The sequence below is a fragment of the Capricornis sumatraensis genome, chromosome X (genome assembly GCF_032405125.1).
Source record: "Capricornis sumatraensis isolate serow.1 chromosome X, serow.2, whole genome shotgun sequence".
Lineage (NCBI taxonomy): Eukaryota > Metazoa > Chordata > Mammalia > Artiodactyla > Bovidae > Capricornis > Capricornis sumatraensis.
In genome coordinates, this window is record NC_091092.1 from 48,167,594 (window position 1) to 48,187,890 (window position 20,297).

At 38.0% G+C, this 20,297-nt stretch overlaps 1 pseudogene; it reads right to left on the reverse strand.

Annotated features, from left to right (window-relative positions):
• Positions 1-14,016: 14,016 nt before the first annotated feature.
• Positions 14,017-15,324, reverse strand: LOC138071662 (cerebellar degeneration-related antigen 1-like; annotated as a pseudogene).
• Positions 15,325-20,297: the final 4,973 nt, after the last annotated feature.

A 20,297-nucleotide genomic window follows, 5' to 3' on the forward strand; every position in this document is an offset into this window, starting at 1 on the left:
TTCTTGCTAAAATGTGTTTGCTTACCTTGTGTGTGTGTGTGTGTTAGTCGCTCATGTCCGACTCTTTGCGACCCCATGGACTACAGCCTGCTAGGCTCCTCTGTCCGTGGAATTCCCCAGGCAAGAATACTGGAGTGGGTTGCCATGCCCTCCTCCAGGGGGGTCTTCCTGACCCAGGGATCAAACCCGAGCCTCCTGCATTGCAGGCAGATTCTTTACCATCTGAGTCACCAGGGAAGCCCGTACTTTGAGGAGCTTATCTTCAGGAGCTTACCTTGAGGAGCTGTTAACTCAACATTCCGCTTAACATAAAAGAGGAAGAAGTGGAGAAGTGCATCGCACCGCAGCTCTGTGAGCTGTTGCATTCCTTCTCCTCACGGATTTAGCTGTTCCTCTCTGTAGCCAGCAGAGGGCACTGTGACTACATAGACTATTTTGACATTTTTGGGGGGTCGGGGAGGGGTGGGGAGGAGAATTTTCAGAGCTATAAAGATTGCTTGGATTCAGAAAGAAATGTGCACTATTTTCCATGAAATTTTAGTGGGGAAAATAAATTATTATTTAAGAACGTATGGATGTCTATTTGATTAATAACCCATCCAACCAGAAAAGGAAAGGGAAGATGTTTCATAACTGTCTTTGTTATCAAGGATTGAAATAGCAAGAACAAAATAGCTATGTGATAATGAATATCAGCAGGATATCCCTAAATTATTTAGGACACAACTAGTTAGAACTTTTTCTCCTAGGAATGTTTGTGCTGACACCTAGTAACAGGGAAGAATAGGTCTGATTTATCCTAAACACCTGCTTTTCTGTTCATTGCAAACACAAACCCTTTCACTAATATCAGGAAAGTTAAACACAACTCCATTTCACCAAAAAAAATCTGTCATTGGAGGCCCTCCATGATTTTCCTCAATAGACTTCCAATTTCGTGTTTTGACTATCCACTTGTCCCAGGTGGCTCAGTGGTAAAGAATCTGCCTGAAATGCAGGAGATGACGGTTTGATCCCCGGGTTGGGAAGATCTCCTGGAGGAGGAAATGGCAACCCACTCCAGTACTCTTGCCTGGAAAATCCCATGAACAGAGGAGCCTGCCGGTCTACAGTCCATGGAGTCACAAAGAGTTGGACACACTTAGCAACTACACAGCAGTAACATCCACTTCAGCCTCCCCATGTTTCAGCCTCGTCTAACTGAATCCCCGTACTTCCCTAGCAGTTCCTTTACCCCTCACCTCCAACTCACTCGCCCCTTCCATAAACACTGGAAATCCTACCCATTCTTCAAAGTCCAATTCAAATGCTGACCCTTTGTGAGTGTTGCATGTAACTCTTATTCTCTCTACTGTAAGCATTTGTGCAATAAAATGAGGATCTCTTCTTCTGTTCCAGATACTGTCCAGATATTCACAAATGATGAATACACAGGGAAACATCACTACAGGGAAATGTTTGTGCTGTAACCAGAGTAAGCATGAGAGGGAGGCTCTGAGAGCTTTGATCAGTGCTTCCCAGACAGTCAGTGAGTGTTTCTCAGATAGCTGGAGGGAGCAGGGAAAGCCTCCTGTTAGAGGTGATACTTGAACTAGTGTTAAAGGTTAAGGAAGTCTGGATGACTGAAATAGCCCCTTAACTGGCTGACTTGTAGATTACAGAGGATGAAGGGAAGAGGTAGTGAAAGATAAGATGGGGAAAGTAGGCAGGTGCCATTGTACAGAGGAAGTTCAGCTTTATTCAATAAGCCATGGGGACGTCTTTCATGGGAGTGATTTAAAGTGGAGGAAGTACTGGATCAGATCCCATATTTAGAAAGGTTGCTCTGGAGGCAGTGTGGTCCATAGGGTTGAATGGCAGACAGATTTAGAAATTTATATCACTCTTCAGATGAAGAATGAGAAGGGCCTGAACCACTGTAGACAAAGTAGGAATGGACATGGGAATTCCCTGGAGGCCTAGTGGTTAGGACTCAGCACTTCCACTGTGGTGACCTGGCCCCAATCCCTGGTCAGGTAAGTAAGATCCCACATGGCCAAAATGGACACAAAGGGGCAGATTAGGCCCCCATAATCCATAATACATTGTTTTCAACTTTTATGTGAGGCTTTCTACCTTTATAGTGTGTTCTATTTATGTTCCCTAGGAGACTAAGTTCCTTGAGATCAAGATTTTTTAATTCATTTCTTTATTCCTCAGGTCAATTGGCCTTGTCCAAGATGCACTTTTGTCAGCATAAGTTGATTGAAGAGAATGAATGAATAGCTGAAATTTTTGATCATGAGGATCTACTTTTGAAGTGCTATATTAGTGCCCTTTGGTCTCAGAAGCCAGTTGAATGACACCTTTGTTTAATATATTAGTAAATGCATTGTGGGTAGTTTATAAATTAAAAAAAAAAAAAGATTTCTCATGGAAACCTCACCATTGGTTACCATTTATGAGTATTACACTTTAAAATGTTAAATGATTTTGATGGTCTGTACCTTTTGAGCTCACCACTTCCACGTGTGTGTATGTTTTAAGATTTTTGAAGGAGATTTTGAAGGATGTTGCTTCTGCTGCTGCTAAGTCACTTCAGTCATGTCCGACTCTGTGCGACCCCAAAGACGGCAGCCCACCAGGTTCCCCCGTCCCTGGGATTCTCCAGGCAAGAACACTGGAGTGGGTTGCCATTTCCTTCTCCAATGCATGAAAGTGAAAAGTGAAAGTGAAGTTGCTCAGTGATGTTCTACTCCTAGTGACCCCATGGACTGCAGCCTACCAGGCTCCTCCATCCATGGGATTTGCCAGGCAAGAGTACTGGAGTGGGTTGCCATTGCCTTCTTGAAGGATGTTAGTTCTGCCCAATTTTTACAAAAGCAGACTCCTTGTAACCAAATGTCCTTTCATAACAGAAGCTGCAATGAACTCAATCTTATTTGTCCATACTGTTCCTCAAAGGATGTGATGTTTTATAAAATTATTTGTTCTTGGTGAAATTGCTAACAGGAAAAAACATCCTGAGATCCTTCTGCCCTTTTGGGCACTTGAACAGGGTGAGCCCCAGTTCATGACTACAGATCTCAACCAGCCAGGCTCTATTTCTCCTCATAGAGGATGCCAGGCATTCTCAGATTCACAGGGACTAGAACCATGATGTTACACTCTCTAGCTAAATGTACTTTGGAAAAATACCTTGCAAAGAATTACATTAATGCAATTATTGCATTATTTATTATCATCCTAATGAAAGGTTGTTGCTAAGCCATGAAAGACACCGGAATTCTTGGCCTTCGGAGAAGAAGAATTCAATCTGGGGCCAGTGACAAGACTTGATCGCTCAGAGCTTTTGTGTAATAAAGTTTTATTAAAGTATAAAAGAGATAGAGAAAGCTTCTGACATAGACATCAGAAGGGGGCAAAGAGTGCCCCTTTGCTACTTGCTATTTTTTAGCAGAAAGTTATATACCTATTAGCAGGCTGCTAATTAGAGAAAGGAAATGTCTCAAAACTCAGAGAGTGGCACCAGACCCCTCACCCACAACATGCATTTTGAGGTAACATTGGCACAAGGTGAGTCATCTGGGCCATAAGAGGGCTGACATGAATCTTGAAGAAAGCCAGGTTTCCAAACAAATACATAGTATCATTAACATAGCTTAAGAGAACATTTGCATGAGGAAAACATACTGGTTTGTTGAGTAAAACATACTGGTTTGTCAAGTTAGTTCTGTTTTAGTCAAAAGCGACTTGAAGAAAGACAGAGTCTAAGGTAAATACATAGTTCATTAACATAGCTTAAGAAACGTTTTCCATAAGAAAAATGCATTGGTTAGCTCAAGGTATGAGAAAAGTTAAGTTCAGGTGGAACCAGGTGTCCTCATGGCAACAGAGAATTTAAAAGAAACCTCCTTTTAATTTTGTATAGAGAAGGAAAAAAAATCTGACACTTGTAGTTTGTTTCCTCCTGCCGCTTAAGAGAGAGAGAAAAAAACGTCTGACACTTGCAGCCTATTTCCTCTGTTTAGGGACCCCTAGCCTTCGTGCCTGTTACCCTCTCACTAAAAGTTTCAAGTCTGTACAGCTTGCAGAACTGAAAGATAATGTGGGAAGTTTACTTCAGAGACTTTATTCTTCACATTAACTTGGCTCTAGCATCTTGCAAAAGTGACATATCCTTCGCAAAGTCAGAGAACACAGGATTAAACTCTGACCCAAAGTGAATTTTATGGGTAGAAGTATAGCTATCATTGAAAAGTTGGTTGAATGAAGTTTTACCCAGTGATTTAGTAAAATATAGAGTCATGTCATTCTCCCTACCTGGAGTTTCAGTTTTTAATGCTCTCATTTGCATGCATAAAATGTATTTTGTGTGTTTTTAGTTTTATATGTTTTTTTTTTTTTAATCCTCTTAGGGAGGGGAAGGTTTTTAAAAGCAAAGCATGAAACATTTGACTACATAAATATTTGAAACGTCTTTATGGCAAAAGACAAAATAAATGACAGGCTTGGAGAAAATGTTTACAATTAAAAATAAGAATTCCTTAATATGCTAATGGATTCCCAGGTGGCTCAGCGGTAAAGAATCTGCTTGCCAATGCAGGAGATCTTTGGGTATGGAAAATCCCCTGGAGAAGGAAATGACAACCCGCTCCAGTATTCTTGCCTGGAGAATTCCATGGACAGAGGAGCCTGGTGTGCTACATTCCTTGGGGTCACAAAGAATCAGATGCGACTGAGCAACTGAGCGCACGTGCGCGCACACACACACACACACACACACACACACACACACAATATGCTAATTGTGCCTACAAATCATTAAGAAAAACATTAAAAAGTGGGCACAGGATATGAACAGACAATTTACAGATGAAATAGAAACGGCTTACCATATGGAAAGATAATGAAAGAAATGAAAATTAAAAATGAGATACTTTGTGATTCACCTTCTGCTTGGAACAGATTGCAGAAGTGGATAGAATTTTATGTTGGTGAACATATGGGGGAAAAGAACTCTTATCCACTCTTAGTGAGCATGCAAATTGTTCTAACTTTTATAAGGGCAATTTGGCAGATATTATTATTATTATTCCACATTTCTGTTCTCCTCGCTAGCTTCTAAGCTACTTGTGCAGACTGCTTCTGTTCCTGTCTCCGTTTCCCATTTTTGTGTCTGTTTTTTCCTAGGTGGTGATACTTGTTCTCATCTCAGCCTGGTGGCCTGACCTTGACTCCTGAGTTCTGTGACCCCTTCACAACTGCAAGTCATTCTCATATGAAATTTGAGTTTACCTGGTCTGCACCTTTGAGAGTTTTGGAACAATATGCAAATTCCAGTTACATCATGCTGTCTTGCTGAGTATCTCACGTGACAGGACCAGCATTTGGGTTGCTTGCTGGTACCCTGGTTCTTCTACCCTTTGTTCCTTCTGTCAATCACACACGCATATAGTCACTGTCACTGTCAATCACACACACGTATAGTCATGCCAAAGCTATTTTACCCTTTCTATTTGTCTTGCGAATGTTGTCATTTGCTCTTTATATGTTAGTGTTGTGTATTGCTCAGTGACAGAAAACTTTCAATAGCTGTAATTTTGTTTAAGTTTGAATAAGAATGGTATCCAAGCAAAAAACCAAGAAGGTAAATGATAGAGAGGCAAGAAGGGTGAAGAGGACAAAAAAGGTGGCAAACAAAGTGAGAATTCTTGAAATGCTTGATAATGGTGAAACCAAGACCTCTGTAGGGCATTTTTGGGTGCTAATGAATCAATAAAAAAAAGTGAGAAAGCTATTAAGGCCAGTGCATCAGGGGCACACCAGAATCATTGAGAAAATCAGACAACTCAAAATGCCAAAATAGAAAAAAAGGAAAGAGATTTGCATTTGTGGCTTCTAAAACAGAGAAGGATGAATAAGACCTCTTTTTATGTGTAAAATCTACTAGCAAGCATCACAAACATGCAAATTTAAATTTTGATCTGGATGGAAAATTATAACATTCATCGTGAGTAGTAAGTGGTAGGATAGGTTTAGGAACCGCCATGGTCTATATGAAAAGACATGGCTTGCAGAGGAAGCAGATCATGAAGCCACTGCAGAATCTTGAAGGAACAGATAGAGAAAAATGGCTAGATGCCTGAACAGGTCTACAATGCTGATGAAACAGTCTTGTTCTGGAAGCGCATGCCTACTTGCACAGCTATTGTAAAGGAGGAGACAAAGACCAGAGGCTTCAAGCCTGGGAAAGATAAGCTCCAAAGTTCTTTGTTTCAGTGCTTCTGGTGACTTTCTGACTAAACCCGTTTTGCTTCACAAGTTCCAAAATTCTTGCCCTCTTAAAAGAAAATGCCAGAAACACTTTTCTGTGTATATGTAGGGAAACCATAAGATACGGATCACTGAGAAACTCTTTTTTGATGGTTTTTTTAAGTGTTTTGTTCCTGAGGTTAAACAATATTTAAACCAAAAACATCTTGAATTCAAATTGTTGCTGATTCTAAACACAGCTCCCACTGATAAAAGTGTGATAGTAAATGCTGATCTTTGTGTTAAAGTCATCTCCATTTACCCCAGTACAACTCCATTCTTTCAACCCATGCACTTGGGAGTATATTTGACTACCTGGCAACTCTTATGAGAGAGACACCTGAAATTACTGTGAAAGTAGCTTGGCAAAATTTCTCCATATGTAATGCTTTAATGATAATAGAAGAGTCTGTGAGATAAATAAAACAATCAGCCCTTAATGGAGCCTGTCAGAAATTTCAGAATGAGGTTGTAACTAATTCTGAGTTTCCTTCCAGTGCCAGAAGAAATTGAACATGTTGTAGCATCTGCAAAATGTTTGGGTGGTGAAGGATTTGAAGACAGTGAATTAAGTGACTTGGCTGAACTGTTAGATTCTCACCCTCAGAAGATAGTTGAGAAATCTTTCAACGATCAGAGACGTGATCACGTCACAAGTTGATGAAAGAGGTCAGTATAGGTTAACTTCCAGAACTTGAAGAATGTTGAAGCACCCACTCCACAAATCAAATTGCCGTGATGATTCAGAGAAAAGAGATCCTTCGGTGGAGTATTTATTGACTTTCAGGCAAGGCTTAAGTGATTACCCACAACCTTATAAAGGCAGGAATACGAAAGCTTCAAACAAAGGCCAGTAAGTGTTTTCTCTTTGCTTGCTTCAACAGGGAGAAGAGGCTGGACCATCGGACTGCGTCATGCAAACCCATTCTACAAATAGCAGACAGAAGGACCTCACGCAGACAGTGGAACCCTGGGATTCAGGCTCTGACAGCTTTGATGATGTGATGATCCATGCAGGAGACTGAGCTTACTCATGTGCAGATAAAATCCTGTTTTCTCCATTCTTTCCCTGTCACTACTGTGATGATCAGCCTTTTCAGTGATGCATTATATTCTTCACCTTGAGCTCAGAGAGAAATAGAAATTAATTGTTCAACAATCACGATTACTAATGTAAAATTTGCAAAATTCCATCAAGGCTCACTTTACTTAGTGTTTTATTCTGATGAACAAACCAATTGTCAGGGCTTTTATAATACTCCCTTCCCTCCCCCAATTTCCCCCCAAAGCTTATAAATTCCTCCAACACAAATTCCCCTACAATGAGGGTTTAAGTAACTCAACTCTAGGACCTAAGGAGAGGGCTACTCAGTTTGATAAATTTTTGACCCTATAATTTATTTCAACTCTGTTTAAGCCTAACTTGCTGTCTCAACAGAAAGGATACAAATCCCCTTGTTAATTCATTTAGTATAAGTTCATTTGTTTTGCAGCAATTATATAAGGTACTGAAAGGCATGGTGTGTCCTGGAAGACAGCACATTTATAGTGGATTCCTGGATTTACTTTGGTACCTAATCAAGGAGGAGAAGCTGCTAGAGTTCATTGCCATCCATCCTCTCTGTTCTCATATCTGGTCTTCCAAGTGATTTAAATGGTTGAATATCCTGTTCCCTGTTTCTAGGTGGTAGAAATCCAGTAAGTTTTCCCCTAGCCTGGAAAACCTGAAAGATACATCCCCTATATCTGAGTTTGCAGTGATCAGAGAAAGGGGACAAAAATACAAAAGTTAAAAGTCTTGGCTTGCATAGTACAGTTGGGATGGCAGACATTCTTCAACATGTTCTAAAGAGGCGGATGAGTGTTGAAAACCCATTACTGGGTGATAGGGATCTAGGGACTTACCATAGTGCCAGGGGAGCTTACATTCTTCTTGAAGTCACAGTGGTTTTCAGCACTGGCTGCCCATCCAAATCATTATGGGGAACTTCAAAAGCAGATTTCTGGGATCTGTCCCTAGATGTGCTAAATCGGGGATTAGGCCAGCAGCTGTTGATTTTGAAAGCTACTCAAGCCATTTTTAAATAGAGTCATGGTTGAAAACTGCTCCTGTTGAAAACCATAATTATGATAGAAAATATAACACAAACGATAGTGAGCCCAGGGGGTAGGAAACCTCGATTCCAAGTTTCTGCTCTGCCACGGGCTCAATGGATGCTCTTATTCAAGTCATTGTACTCTTTCCTTATCTATCCAAGGCGAGAATAGGAACACTTGGTCTCTGATGTCCTTCTATCTCTGATATTGTTACCTTGAGAGAAAGGTGCATCAGCCTCATTGGTTGATTTTGAGACGACCTAAGCCCTTTCATAGAGACCAAGGTAAATAGTAATACTACTGTCTTGTACTCTTATTATTTTAAAACTGGTTCTTGTGGCTCAGGCTTTCTTATGTTTTACTCCCTCTCAGAAAAGAGTTAGTCACAGATGCCATAGAAGAAAGGGAAACCAATGTAATATCAACTCTGAGTTATAGGGTTTGTATTATATATATAATGCATAGACGTTGTAAATAAAACTAGATATTTTGTTTCACTTCCATAAACCAAAGCAGAGAAATATGTTAACTGTTTCAAGGTTCCATGGATAACTGGGGTACTCTTAATCATACCTAGAGGTAAATATTTTTAAGCAGATGATTGTTTTACCAGTATAATCAGCAGTTCCATGTGGTTTTAAATAATGTAGTTTCTTGATAAGTTTATAATTTATTGAGATTGTTGCATTGGCAAGTTTTTGTCTTAATTTGACTAGAATTAGAGAAATAAAACTTTAAGTTGAATAGCATCCATTAGGAACTGTTAATATAAAATAATACAATGGAAAACTGACTATTATGATTCTGGTGGTGGTAGGAATGTCTAGACTTTGGCTTGATATATGGAAACATTTGTCTAGGGCCTAGACCATTTGAAATAAAATACTGGGGTAGATCTAGTTCTTGTTTATGGCAATATCCAGTTCAAATAATTTAAGAATTATCATTGATGAGGGTAAAAGACCATTTTAATATGGTTCAGTCTAACAAGTCAGCAGGGCTTCCAAGGTGGCTCAGTGGTAAAAGAATCCACCTGCCAATGCAGGAGAAGCAAGAGATGGGGGTTCCATCCCTGGGTTGGGAAGATCCCCTGGAGAAGGGAATGACAACCCACTCCAGTATTCTTGCCTGGGGAATCCCATGGACAGAGAAGCCTAGTGGGCTACAGTTTATGGGGTCACAAAGTGTTGGACAGTACTGAGTGACTGAGCATACACAAGTCTGCAGAACACAGGAGGATGTGAAAGTTGGTTTAGGCTAAGTGGTAGAAATAGAAGTTAATGATAATAGTACCATGTACATGGGTGTTCCTTTTTTCTTTTTTAACTGAAATTTCTTTTTGTAAATTTTATATACAGTTTGAATGGAAAGGATCTTTCTGTTGTCAAATGGCTCCGGCAAATTCTGATCTTCGATTATATGAAGTACATGGAGATTTCCTTCTTTATAGACATATTTAATAACTGGCAAAAAGAAAAGAAAGACAAAGCAGGTAGAGAGAAAGGATAGCTCAGGTTGCTGAAATTTGTAGAAAATATTAGAAAACTGGCATTACATTTAAAAAGAGTATTTTGTTTGCTTAAAATCTTTTAAGATCAAAATGCAAAGAAGGCTCTTTAAACTACACATTTGGATTATATAGCTGCCAGCACCTGAATGCTAATGAAAGGCTTCTACAGCATGTATAGTCTCAAAGAGTGTATGGGTCATGTTTATGCTATGAAGTACATTACTCACTGAACTTTACATAGTTTTATTACGTTTTAATGGCCTTTGATGTCAGTGTGTTATGGTTGTTTTCCTGAGAGTTCAGAAATAAATATGTGCTATGAACAGAGTGTATATGTTCTGGGGAACTATAAAATCAAGTAGAAAATAGGTGAAAGGATAAATAGTACATTTCACTAACAAATATGGAGAGTAGTTAAATATGAATCTAGTGTGCTTGAGATGTTACACTTCATTTATCTTGCATTACTACATATAGCCGAAGATACAATCAACCTATCATTGTAAAGACCCAGAGTTCGTTCTTGATTAACTGGCAGTGGTATGATGAGTGGCCTAATGGCATGAACATGGGACTTAGAGTGAGGGCTTTGCCAATGACTTCTTGTCTGCCCTGAACTAGGGACTCCCTCTCTTTGGGTGAGTGGTACTTCGTCCTGGCAGAATAACCCTTGGCCTGTTGAGGTGTGAGAAATTAGCGTGGGTCTTAGGCTTGGGAATAAGGTACAGGTATCTGCCTGCTTGCAATCCTGTCCCTGTCAGTTAACAACTATGTAACTCTGGCCATGTTTTTAAACCATTTCAGACTTCAGTTTCTGATCTGTAAAATGGGGTTGAAAATACTTACCTTATAGGATTGCTATGAGGTTGTATGAAATGTTTAACACAGTGCCTGGCATAAAGTAAATGCTCAATAAGTTGTTGCTATCACTATTGTTTTAATGTGAATAACCATTAAAGAACTAGAATATGATCATTCACTACCTTTGCCAAATTTTATCTGATTTCCTTCAAACTAAGTTATACATGATGGTCTCACGAAGAGAGAAGGAGAAAAATTGATGTTAAATATTTCTGTTTGTTTGCTTGTGAGGGATACCTGACAATAATTCCTTAGTCCTTGTTATACCTTGACCTTAATGATTTCATATGATATATTTATAATGTGGTTATTTATTTATATAGTGATTAAGGGTAATGACTTTTTTCACATGGGTGTATTTCTATTCTTTAGAAAATAATCCATCCACCTGGTTCCACTTTTAAGGTAACTAAGTGACTCTGTTAACAGGAGCCAAAGATAAAGCTATATGGGACCTTAAGCTATATAGACCTTTGTGTGATTAAACCGCAAAGTATTAGTTCAGCTGTCTTTGAGAGAAATTGGATGTCTAAGTGATCTTACTAGATGAGGACAAGACAGTTCCTCATAACTAGCTTCTGAACTTCTTTGTATTGTATTTCTTGTATTCTGTGATAGCATTCAAGCAGTTTGAAATAGTTGTATTTAGAATGCTAAGTATTCATCGTAACACAGATGCTGTGTATGCTGAGCAACAGAAATGTAATTCAACTTAATCCAACTTTAATTCAACTATAATAGTCTCATAACTCACATCCCATCCAACCCTTTAAGTGTTTTAACTTGGAGTCTTTGGTGTTCTAGTTATATCTATCTATCTATCTATCTATCTATATATATATATATATCTATATCTGGCATTCAACATCTTGCCCCTTGACTAACTTTCCTTGTGCAAACTCTGATTCTGGTACTTTCTTGTTCAAAAATTGTCAGTGGCTGCCCATTGTCTATAAATTCACCCACTTAACCTTTAAATCTGGGCCCAATCTCAGTGTACCTTAACCAGTTTTGTCTGCCAGTGTTTCTTTTTTGCAATAAAAACGATAGTCCCTCCCTTCCTCAGCCCTGTCTTTAGCCTATAGCTCAATTCTGATCTCTTAAGCTTATCAGTCTCTGGTAAGTAAGACCAGAAATCAGAAACTTATTATTTGAAGCCAGAGTGCCTGAGATGAGGCTATCAAGCTGTAGTCTCCTTCCTGTTCTCCTCCATCACTGCAAACAGCTAGAGATTATTTGGCAGTGGTAGGATGACAAGAACACGGGACTTAGAGTAAGGGCTTTGTCACTAGTTCCTTGGCTGCCCTGGGCTGGGGACTTTCTCTTTTGGTGGGTGATGCTTAATCTTGGCAGGATAACCCTAGTCTGTAGTGGTGAGTTTTTTCTTAAAAAAAAAAAAAAATTTGTGTGAGTTTCTTTTTAAGCTTCCAACCTACTAAATTAGGGCATCCTCACTAAACCCTATCCCCCTAGGCTGGGGCCTTGAATACCACCCACTTAATTTTGGCTTTGAATACAAATATCCTTGTTGAGGGCCCTGAAACAATTAATCAGAGATCTAAACTTCGTTCTTAGGTTCTTGCCAGCTTTGTCTCCTGAATAGCATCACATGCATAGGATCTTTATTTACCACTGGGCTTCAAACTGCTCTATCCACTCTTTTCCATGAGTGCTAGACTGGAATGTACTTAAGCTTACCACACCCTAGATGTGGTATCTAGAGCTGGGTCTGGCAAACTCAGGCCCTTGAGCCAAGTCTGGCCCAGCTCATTTATGTGTTTTCTAAGGCGGCACTACAATGGTAGAGTTGAGTAGTTGCAAGAGAAACCACATGGCTTGCAAAACCTTAAATATTTACTATCTGATCCTTTACAGAAAACTTTTGCTGACCCCTGATCTAAAGCCAGGTGGTTCCCCTGGCCATGTCTTTGCTTGTTCTTTGATAATTCCTCATTCTTGCGCTGTCAGTCGATAAACCCTTAAAATCCCAGTTCACTGAAACTATGAAATATGTTCCAATCCATTGAAACTACTTACTTCTAATTAATTTGCCTGTTTCCTCTTTGTCGTCAGCCTAAAAAGTCCTTTCTCTGTGTTTTACTTTTTAGTGGAAGAGATGCTATATTCATAAAGACTGTTAGTCTTATGTCTTTTGATGTTACATCAGGTCCTAGTATGAAATTATTTTTCAATATGACCTTCTAATATCTCTAAGATTAAAAAGGACTAAGATTATCCTTTTAGTTTTTCAGTGTCTCTAATATCAGGTATTCTGAGCTACATGTCTTCTAATATCTCCAGTTGCCAGATCTTCTAGATCTTCTGCATGTTAACAATTTCCATGTTTTCTACTCAGGCCTGCAGTATCTTCACTGCCAATGTTTTCTAATCTCCTTAATATCAGGGTCTTCTAATATCTCCAAAAATTAATCTTCTAATTCTATGTCTTGCCTTTCAGGGTCCAGAGTTCTAAATGCCATTTTTTCCTATGATCTCAATCCACCAATGCCTCCTAGACAGGTGTTCTAGAGTCCATTATTTCATTGTGGACAAAAGTATAGCTCTTCTAATATCTTTTTTTTTTCTTCTAATATCTTATAACACATAGATAGTTCAGTTCCTGCAATTTATAGTATCTCCTAAATCCTGATTTTACAATGTTTTGTCATCACAAGTTCCTCTAATGCCCAAGTCTTTCAATATCTCCAAGAACCTGGTCTTCTAACATTCAGGTGTTCCAACATCCTCAGTGTTTGAATAGCTCGATCTCTTAATATCTTGATCTTTTAATGTCCAAGTGTCCTAATGTCCAGGGCTGCCAACATCCTTGACTTACAGCATCATGAAAACTACATCTTCCAAATTCTGTCCTTTAACATAAATATGTCAATATCCAGGTTTTCCAGAGTCTCCCAATATCCAGGCCTTCTGATTTTAAGATTTCTAAATGTCTAGGTCTTCTATTGTCCATATCTTCTAATGTTTAGGACTTCCAAGGTACAGGACTTGCAGTGTCTTTAGTTTTTAGGGCTTCCAGTATCCATTAACTCCAACACTCAGGGCCTCCAAAGTCTCCAGTGTCCAGAATAACAAATGTCCTCAAAATCTAAGACTTCCAATGTCTCCAACATTCTGTGCTTCCAATGTCTCCAATGTCCAGGGTTTCCAGTGGCACCAGTGTCAAGGTCTTCCAGCGACTCTAGATCTTCCAGCAACTCCAAGTCTTCCAACTAATTCCAAGTCTTCCAGCAACATCAAGGTCTTCCAGCTAAACCAGTCTTCCAGAAAATCCACGACTTCCAGTCAATCCATGTCTTCCAGTAAATCTAGTCTTCCAACAAATATAGGTCTTCCAAAAAATCCCTATCTTCCAGGAAAATCCACGTCTTCCAACAATTTAAAGGTCTTCCAGCCAACCCATGTCTTCCAGAAAATCTTTGTCTTCCACCAAATCCAAATCTTCCAGCTAATTTATGTCTTCCAGAAAAATGCAAGTCTTCCAGTCAATCCATGTCTTCCAGAAAGAAATCCAGGTCTTCCTCTCAGTCCACGTCTTCCAGAAATATCTACGTCTTCCATCAAATCCAGATCTTCCAGAAAAATACAAGTCTTCCAACCAATCCATGTCTTCCATCAAATCCAGTCTTCCAGTCAATCCACGTCTTCCAGACAAAATCTATGTCTTCCACTAAATCCAGGTCTTCCAGCAAAGCCACGTCTTCCAGAAAATTTATGTCTTCCTATAACGTCCAGGTCTTCCAGCAAATCACGTCTTCCAAATAATCCAGGTCTTCCGGACAATTCGGGTCTTCCTGAAAATCCATGTCTTCCAGAAAAGCCATGTCTTCCAGGAAATCCACGTCTTCCATCAAATCCATGGCTTCCAGAAAATCAATGTCTTCCAGGAAATCCATGTCTTCCAGCAAATATTTGTCTTCCAACAAAACTGTGTCTTCCATCAAATTCATGTCTTCCAGCCTATCCATCTCTTCCAGAAAATCCTCGTCTTCCAATGAAGGTGCACCTTCCAGGAAATCCACGTCTTCCAGAAAATCTTCGTCTTCCGATGAAGGTGCGCCTTCCAGGAAATCCACGTCTTCCAGAAAATCCTAGTCTTCCAATGAAGGTGCGCCTTCCAGGAAATCCACGTCTTCCAGAAAATCCTAGTCTTCCAATGGAGGTGCGCCTTCCAGGAAATCCACGTCTTCCAGAAAATCCTCGTCTTCCAATGAAGGTGCACCTTCCAGGAAATCCATGTCTTCCAGAAAATCCCTGTCTTCCAATGAAGGTGCACCTTCCAGGAAATCCTTGTCTTCCAACAAAGCCATGTCTTCCAGGAAATCCTTGTCTTCCAACGAAGGTGTGTCTTCCAGAAAATCCTCGTCTTCCTACACCTCCAGGTCTTCCAGCATCTCCAGGGCTTCCAGCATCTGCTCGTCTTCCAGCATCTCTGTGTCTTCCAACATCTCCACGTCTTCCAACATCTCCACGTCTTCCAACATTTTTACGTCTTCCAGCATCTCTACGTCTTCCAGCATCTCTACGTCTTCCAGCATCTCCATGTCTTCCAAACAACTACTCAGTCTTCCAAAAGCAGGCTCAATATCTACGTCTTCCAACGTCTCTGGTGTACCGGTCGTCTAACATTCAGGTCTTCCAGTGTCTACGATATCCAGGTATTTTAACATGTTCCATAGTTCAGGTCTTCCAAACTTTCCCCAGATCCAGACCTTTTTAAAATTAGTCTTCCCAAGTCCAAGACTTTCTATGTTCAGATTTTTCCATAGACAAGTCTTCCAACCCAAATATTGCTGCTTCTAGTAGAATTAACTTCAAAAAATTGAATAAGGCATTCCTTCAGCCTAGTAGTGTTTTTTGCTACTAGGAAATGTGTATTCATTCTTTACAACTTTTAAAGATAGTGTTTATTAAACAGCTTCTGGAGAAGATTGCTGTGATAAGTTTTGCAAATTTACTAATGCTCCTATTTTTTATAAAGTCCATTCCATTTGGTACAAGTGAAATTCTTATTTTAATGAGAAAAAATTCCTGTTTAGAGACTTTATTATTTTAGATAAAGCTATCATACAGTGTATTTATCCATTTGTTATAACATCAATTTTTGTGGTTTAATCTTATGTGGCATAAATAATAATAACAGCAACAACATTAACATAGCATTTGCTATGTCCAGGCACTGTTCTAAGGTCCTTACATGCATCAACACATTTAATCTTTATAAGAACCCATTGAGGTAGAGACTATCATCCCTGTTTTACAGATGAGGAAACTGGCATAAGAGGTGAAGGACGTAACTCTTCAGTAGTGAGAGAAATCGTTCTATGAAAGTATGTATAGATCAATAGTATATACACTGAAGTATTAGTAGAGAAAGTCCCTAAAGGAAACTGAATACATTGTGCTGCATTTACACAATGGAATATTATACAGCAGAGAAATGAATGGACAACAGATAAACATATTATATATATAAACATGGGTAGACCAGGGGCTTCCCTGGTAGCTCAGCTAGCAAAGAATCTGCCTGCAATGCAGGAGACCTGGGTTCCACCCCTGGGTTGGGAAGATCCCCCGGAGGAGGGCATGGAAATCCACCCCAGTATTCTTGCCTAGAGAATTCCCAAGGACAGAGGAGCCTGGCGGGCTACAGTCCATGGGGTCACACAGAGTTGGACATGACTGAGTGACTAAGCACAGCACAGCACATCAAGTCCCAGAAGACTACATATAATAGGATATTCTTTTTATATTAATTATTCAAAACAAATACAACTGAAGGATATTTTATTTAGGTGTACATATATACTATTGATTAAAAGTATTTTATGAGAAAGGAAAGGAAAGGCAATAAAAAATTCAGGATAATGGCAATTGGGACTGAGGAAAGGCGGTTGGAATAGAAGTAGAGGGAAGTCATTGTCAGTATTCTAGTGCTGTTCAGGTTTGATGGGTGAGTGGGTGGTATTCATTCTATAATTAAAACATATTGACTAATTATTGTGTGATTATTATGAAATTAAAGAACAAGTCTGCATGTTCTATGACAGTGTGAATGGATGACTCATAATTCATTTCTGTGCACTTGAATTTTACAGTATTTTCTTAGGCAATTATCTCTGTGTGGTGGGAATACATGTGCTTTTAGTTCTCTTGTGTCTCTTTATTCTCTGAATTTTTATAGGGAAAATACAGTATTATCTTAATTAAAAGACAAGCCTAAAATTACGATCTCAAATATGTTAAAAATGCATAATAAGGACTGAAAAGAAAAGTAGCGACAATTTAATGCCTCTGTGTGGTGAGAATTCATATCACTTTTTCTCTATTTCCTTATAGTTTTTTTAAAAAATCCAAATGTTACAAAGTGAGCTTATGTTATTTTTCCTTTTAGAAAAATAATACATGCTTATCATGAAAGTAAAATTACAGTAGTATATAAAGTAATAGGTGAAAATATCCCTCTCTTAGTTCCAGAGCCCTGAGATAGCCATGATTATTTGTTTGTTTTGTATCTCCAAGTTATTTTTCTGTTTATGTGTTCTTGTGTATTTTATCAAGCAAAATTATCCTATACTTGTTATTCTACAACTTGATCCACCTGCAACTCCCAGCCCTGGGATCAATAGAAAGTCATTGTAACAGCCAGTAGAGTTCTATAATAGGTGAACTATATAATTTATTCGATATTTTCCACATGATAGATCTTCAGGTTGTCAACAGTTTTTTTTTTTTTTTAACTGTTACAAATAATATTATAAAAACATTTTTAAAATCTATCTTTTGCACATGTAGAAATATTTTTGTAGACTAATACCTTAGAAATAAAACTGCTAGATCAAAGGGTTTGAGTTAAACTGCCCCCTCAGCATGCCGGACACTATTATTATTTTAAATTTCTGTCAGCATTTTGGATGAAAAACTGATTCTCATTTATTTCTTTTCCCCTAATCACCAATTAAGTTAAGCATCTTTTAATATATTTATTAGCTATTTATATTTCTTCTGTTAGAGATTGCTTGTTCATATCCTTTGCCTATTTTTCTGTTGAATCATTTGTGTTGTTTTTTTTTTTTCCTTCTTGATTTGTAGGAGGTCTCTGGATATTAGAGCTGATATCCTTTTGTCTGCTATATATTGCCAATGTCTTTTTAAAAGTTTATTAAGATGGTATTTGGCAACATTTTAATTATGTAAAAAAGCAAACATTTTAATCTTTCTTTTATAGCTTCTTGGTTTTGTCTTATATTTAGGTAGGCTTCTGTAACCCAAGATTATAAAAATACTCTCCTGGGACTTCTCTGGCAGTTCAGTGGGTAAGACTTAGTGCTCCCAATGCAGGGTGCACAGGTTCGATCCCTGGTTGGGGAACTAAGATCTCACATGCCTCATGGCAAGACCAAAAAATAATCTCCTATATTTATTCTAATATTTGATATATTACTGCTTAGTGTCTTAATCCATATGTGGTATGTATGGTGAAAAGTAGGGACCTATGTTTACTTTTTCAGAAGAGAGCTAGTTTTCCTAATCTATTTATTGTATTGAATTATATCTGCACCAATTTGGAATTCTCTCTGTGGGTATGTTGTTTATGTTTCTTTTCTGTTCAATTTTTGTCTATTACTGAGCTAGAATCTCACTGCTTTAATTATTGCAGCATTATAATAAGTTTTGAAATGTGCTCCCCACTCATTATTCTTTTTTTTTTAAGCATTTACATGGCTATTTTTGTACATATTATTTTTCCAGATGTATTTTACAATCAACTCCTCAACTTCTATGAAACAAACAAAAAAAATTCCTCAAAGTGCCTTGGAATTTTTGAGTAATGTGTCAAGAATGGACATCTTTACAATACAGAGCTTTGCATTTGTCTTGTATCCAGGCATGATATTAAACTCTGTTCTTAGTTCTGTGGGAGTTTATTCCAGTTAGTGATCTTGAATTCTGAGATACACAATCATGTCAGCTGTAAATAATGAAACGTTTGTCTTTTCCTTGCTGATGTTTATATCTAACATTTTTCCTTTTTAGCACCTTGGTAAAGATCTTATGACTTCCAGGACAATGCAGATTTATATGACTCAATAAAGAATAGGTGTCCTTCTCTTGTTTTGGGCCTTAATAGAAATAACTCATTGTTTCACTCTAAAATATGATAATTTCCATTGTTTCTGATAGATAGCCTTTTTCAAGTTATAGAAATGCCCTTCTGTTCATTACTCCTGCTTGACTTATAGTTTTGTCAGGAATGTATATAGAATGTTATCAAAGGACTTTTCTGGTATCTGTGAAGGTGATAATATGGTCATTGTCTTTAATCCTTTAATGTATTAGTTACACCAAGACTTACTAATGTTGATCTATTCTTGCATTCTTGGAATAAAACTGACTTGGTAGTGATGCTTTGACTATGTTAATATTTCATTTAGAATATAAATCTCTGTTTTAACAAGTCCCTGAAGTAGTGCCTCCTTAACATTTTCAAATCATGGCAATTAAAGCAGATGTGTATTTTCTTTTTGTTTGGTAATAATGTATCCTATTTCTACATAATAAATCAAACTCGTTCATTGTTATTTAGTTTTTCCCTTTTTAACTGCTTTATCTAAAATTTCAGATAAAAGTATGGGATATCTTTTTAACCTTTTTTGCTTTACATATTTGAACTTTTTTTCCATTGTGTTAAATTTCATGATTTTCTTATTGCATTGTGTTAATTTATAACATAAAGAAACCTCTTTAACCCATTTAATGCTTCTTGCTTTAACTTTTCTTTGCTACCCCTTCTTGGTTTTTGTTAGCATTTGTCTGGTGTATCTTTATCCACTCCAATATTTTCAACCTTTTTGTGTTTTGTTTTGAGTTTACCTTTCCAAAATAGCATGCGATGTGATTTATTTTTTACTTCATCTGAGAATGCCTGCCTTTTAATTCATAATTAAACCTTTCACATAGTTTACAATTCTGTCAAATTAGTAATAATTCTGTCATTGAAAAATTTTTAGTTTTTTTCTTCCTAGATTTATCAAAGTGCATTTCCTCTTTTTTCTTATATAGTGGTTTAGAAGTTTGAAATATCATTTCTAAGAGTGGTTGCACTAATATTTAAATGCATTTTATACATTTTTGCATTGTGAAAAATTGTTTAAAGTGAGCATTTAATACTTTTGTAATAAAAGAAGCATTTAAATGCGTTCAGTATTTGTTCATTCCTTACCAGTCTGATTCTCCTTGCTCAGGGAAGATCATAGTGGGTCTTATCTCATCTGGAAGAAAATACCAAAATTTGTGTCTCTATTCTGAACCAAGCTCAGCATCAAAAAGGTTCTATCCTCATTAGCAATGTGAGAAATGAGGATGAGCTCAGGTGTTCATGCTGTGTCTGCCCTCAAGTTCCCAGTAGGTGAGAAAGTCCACAGATTAATTTATAATAATGTCCAGATTCAGATGGTCCTAATACAGAGTTTGTCTGAGGACTGCAATCATATATGCATTTTATACAACTTGTTTC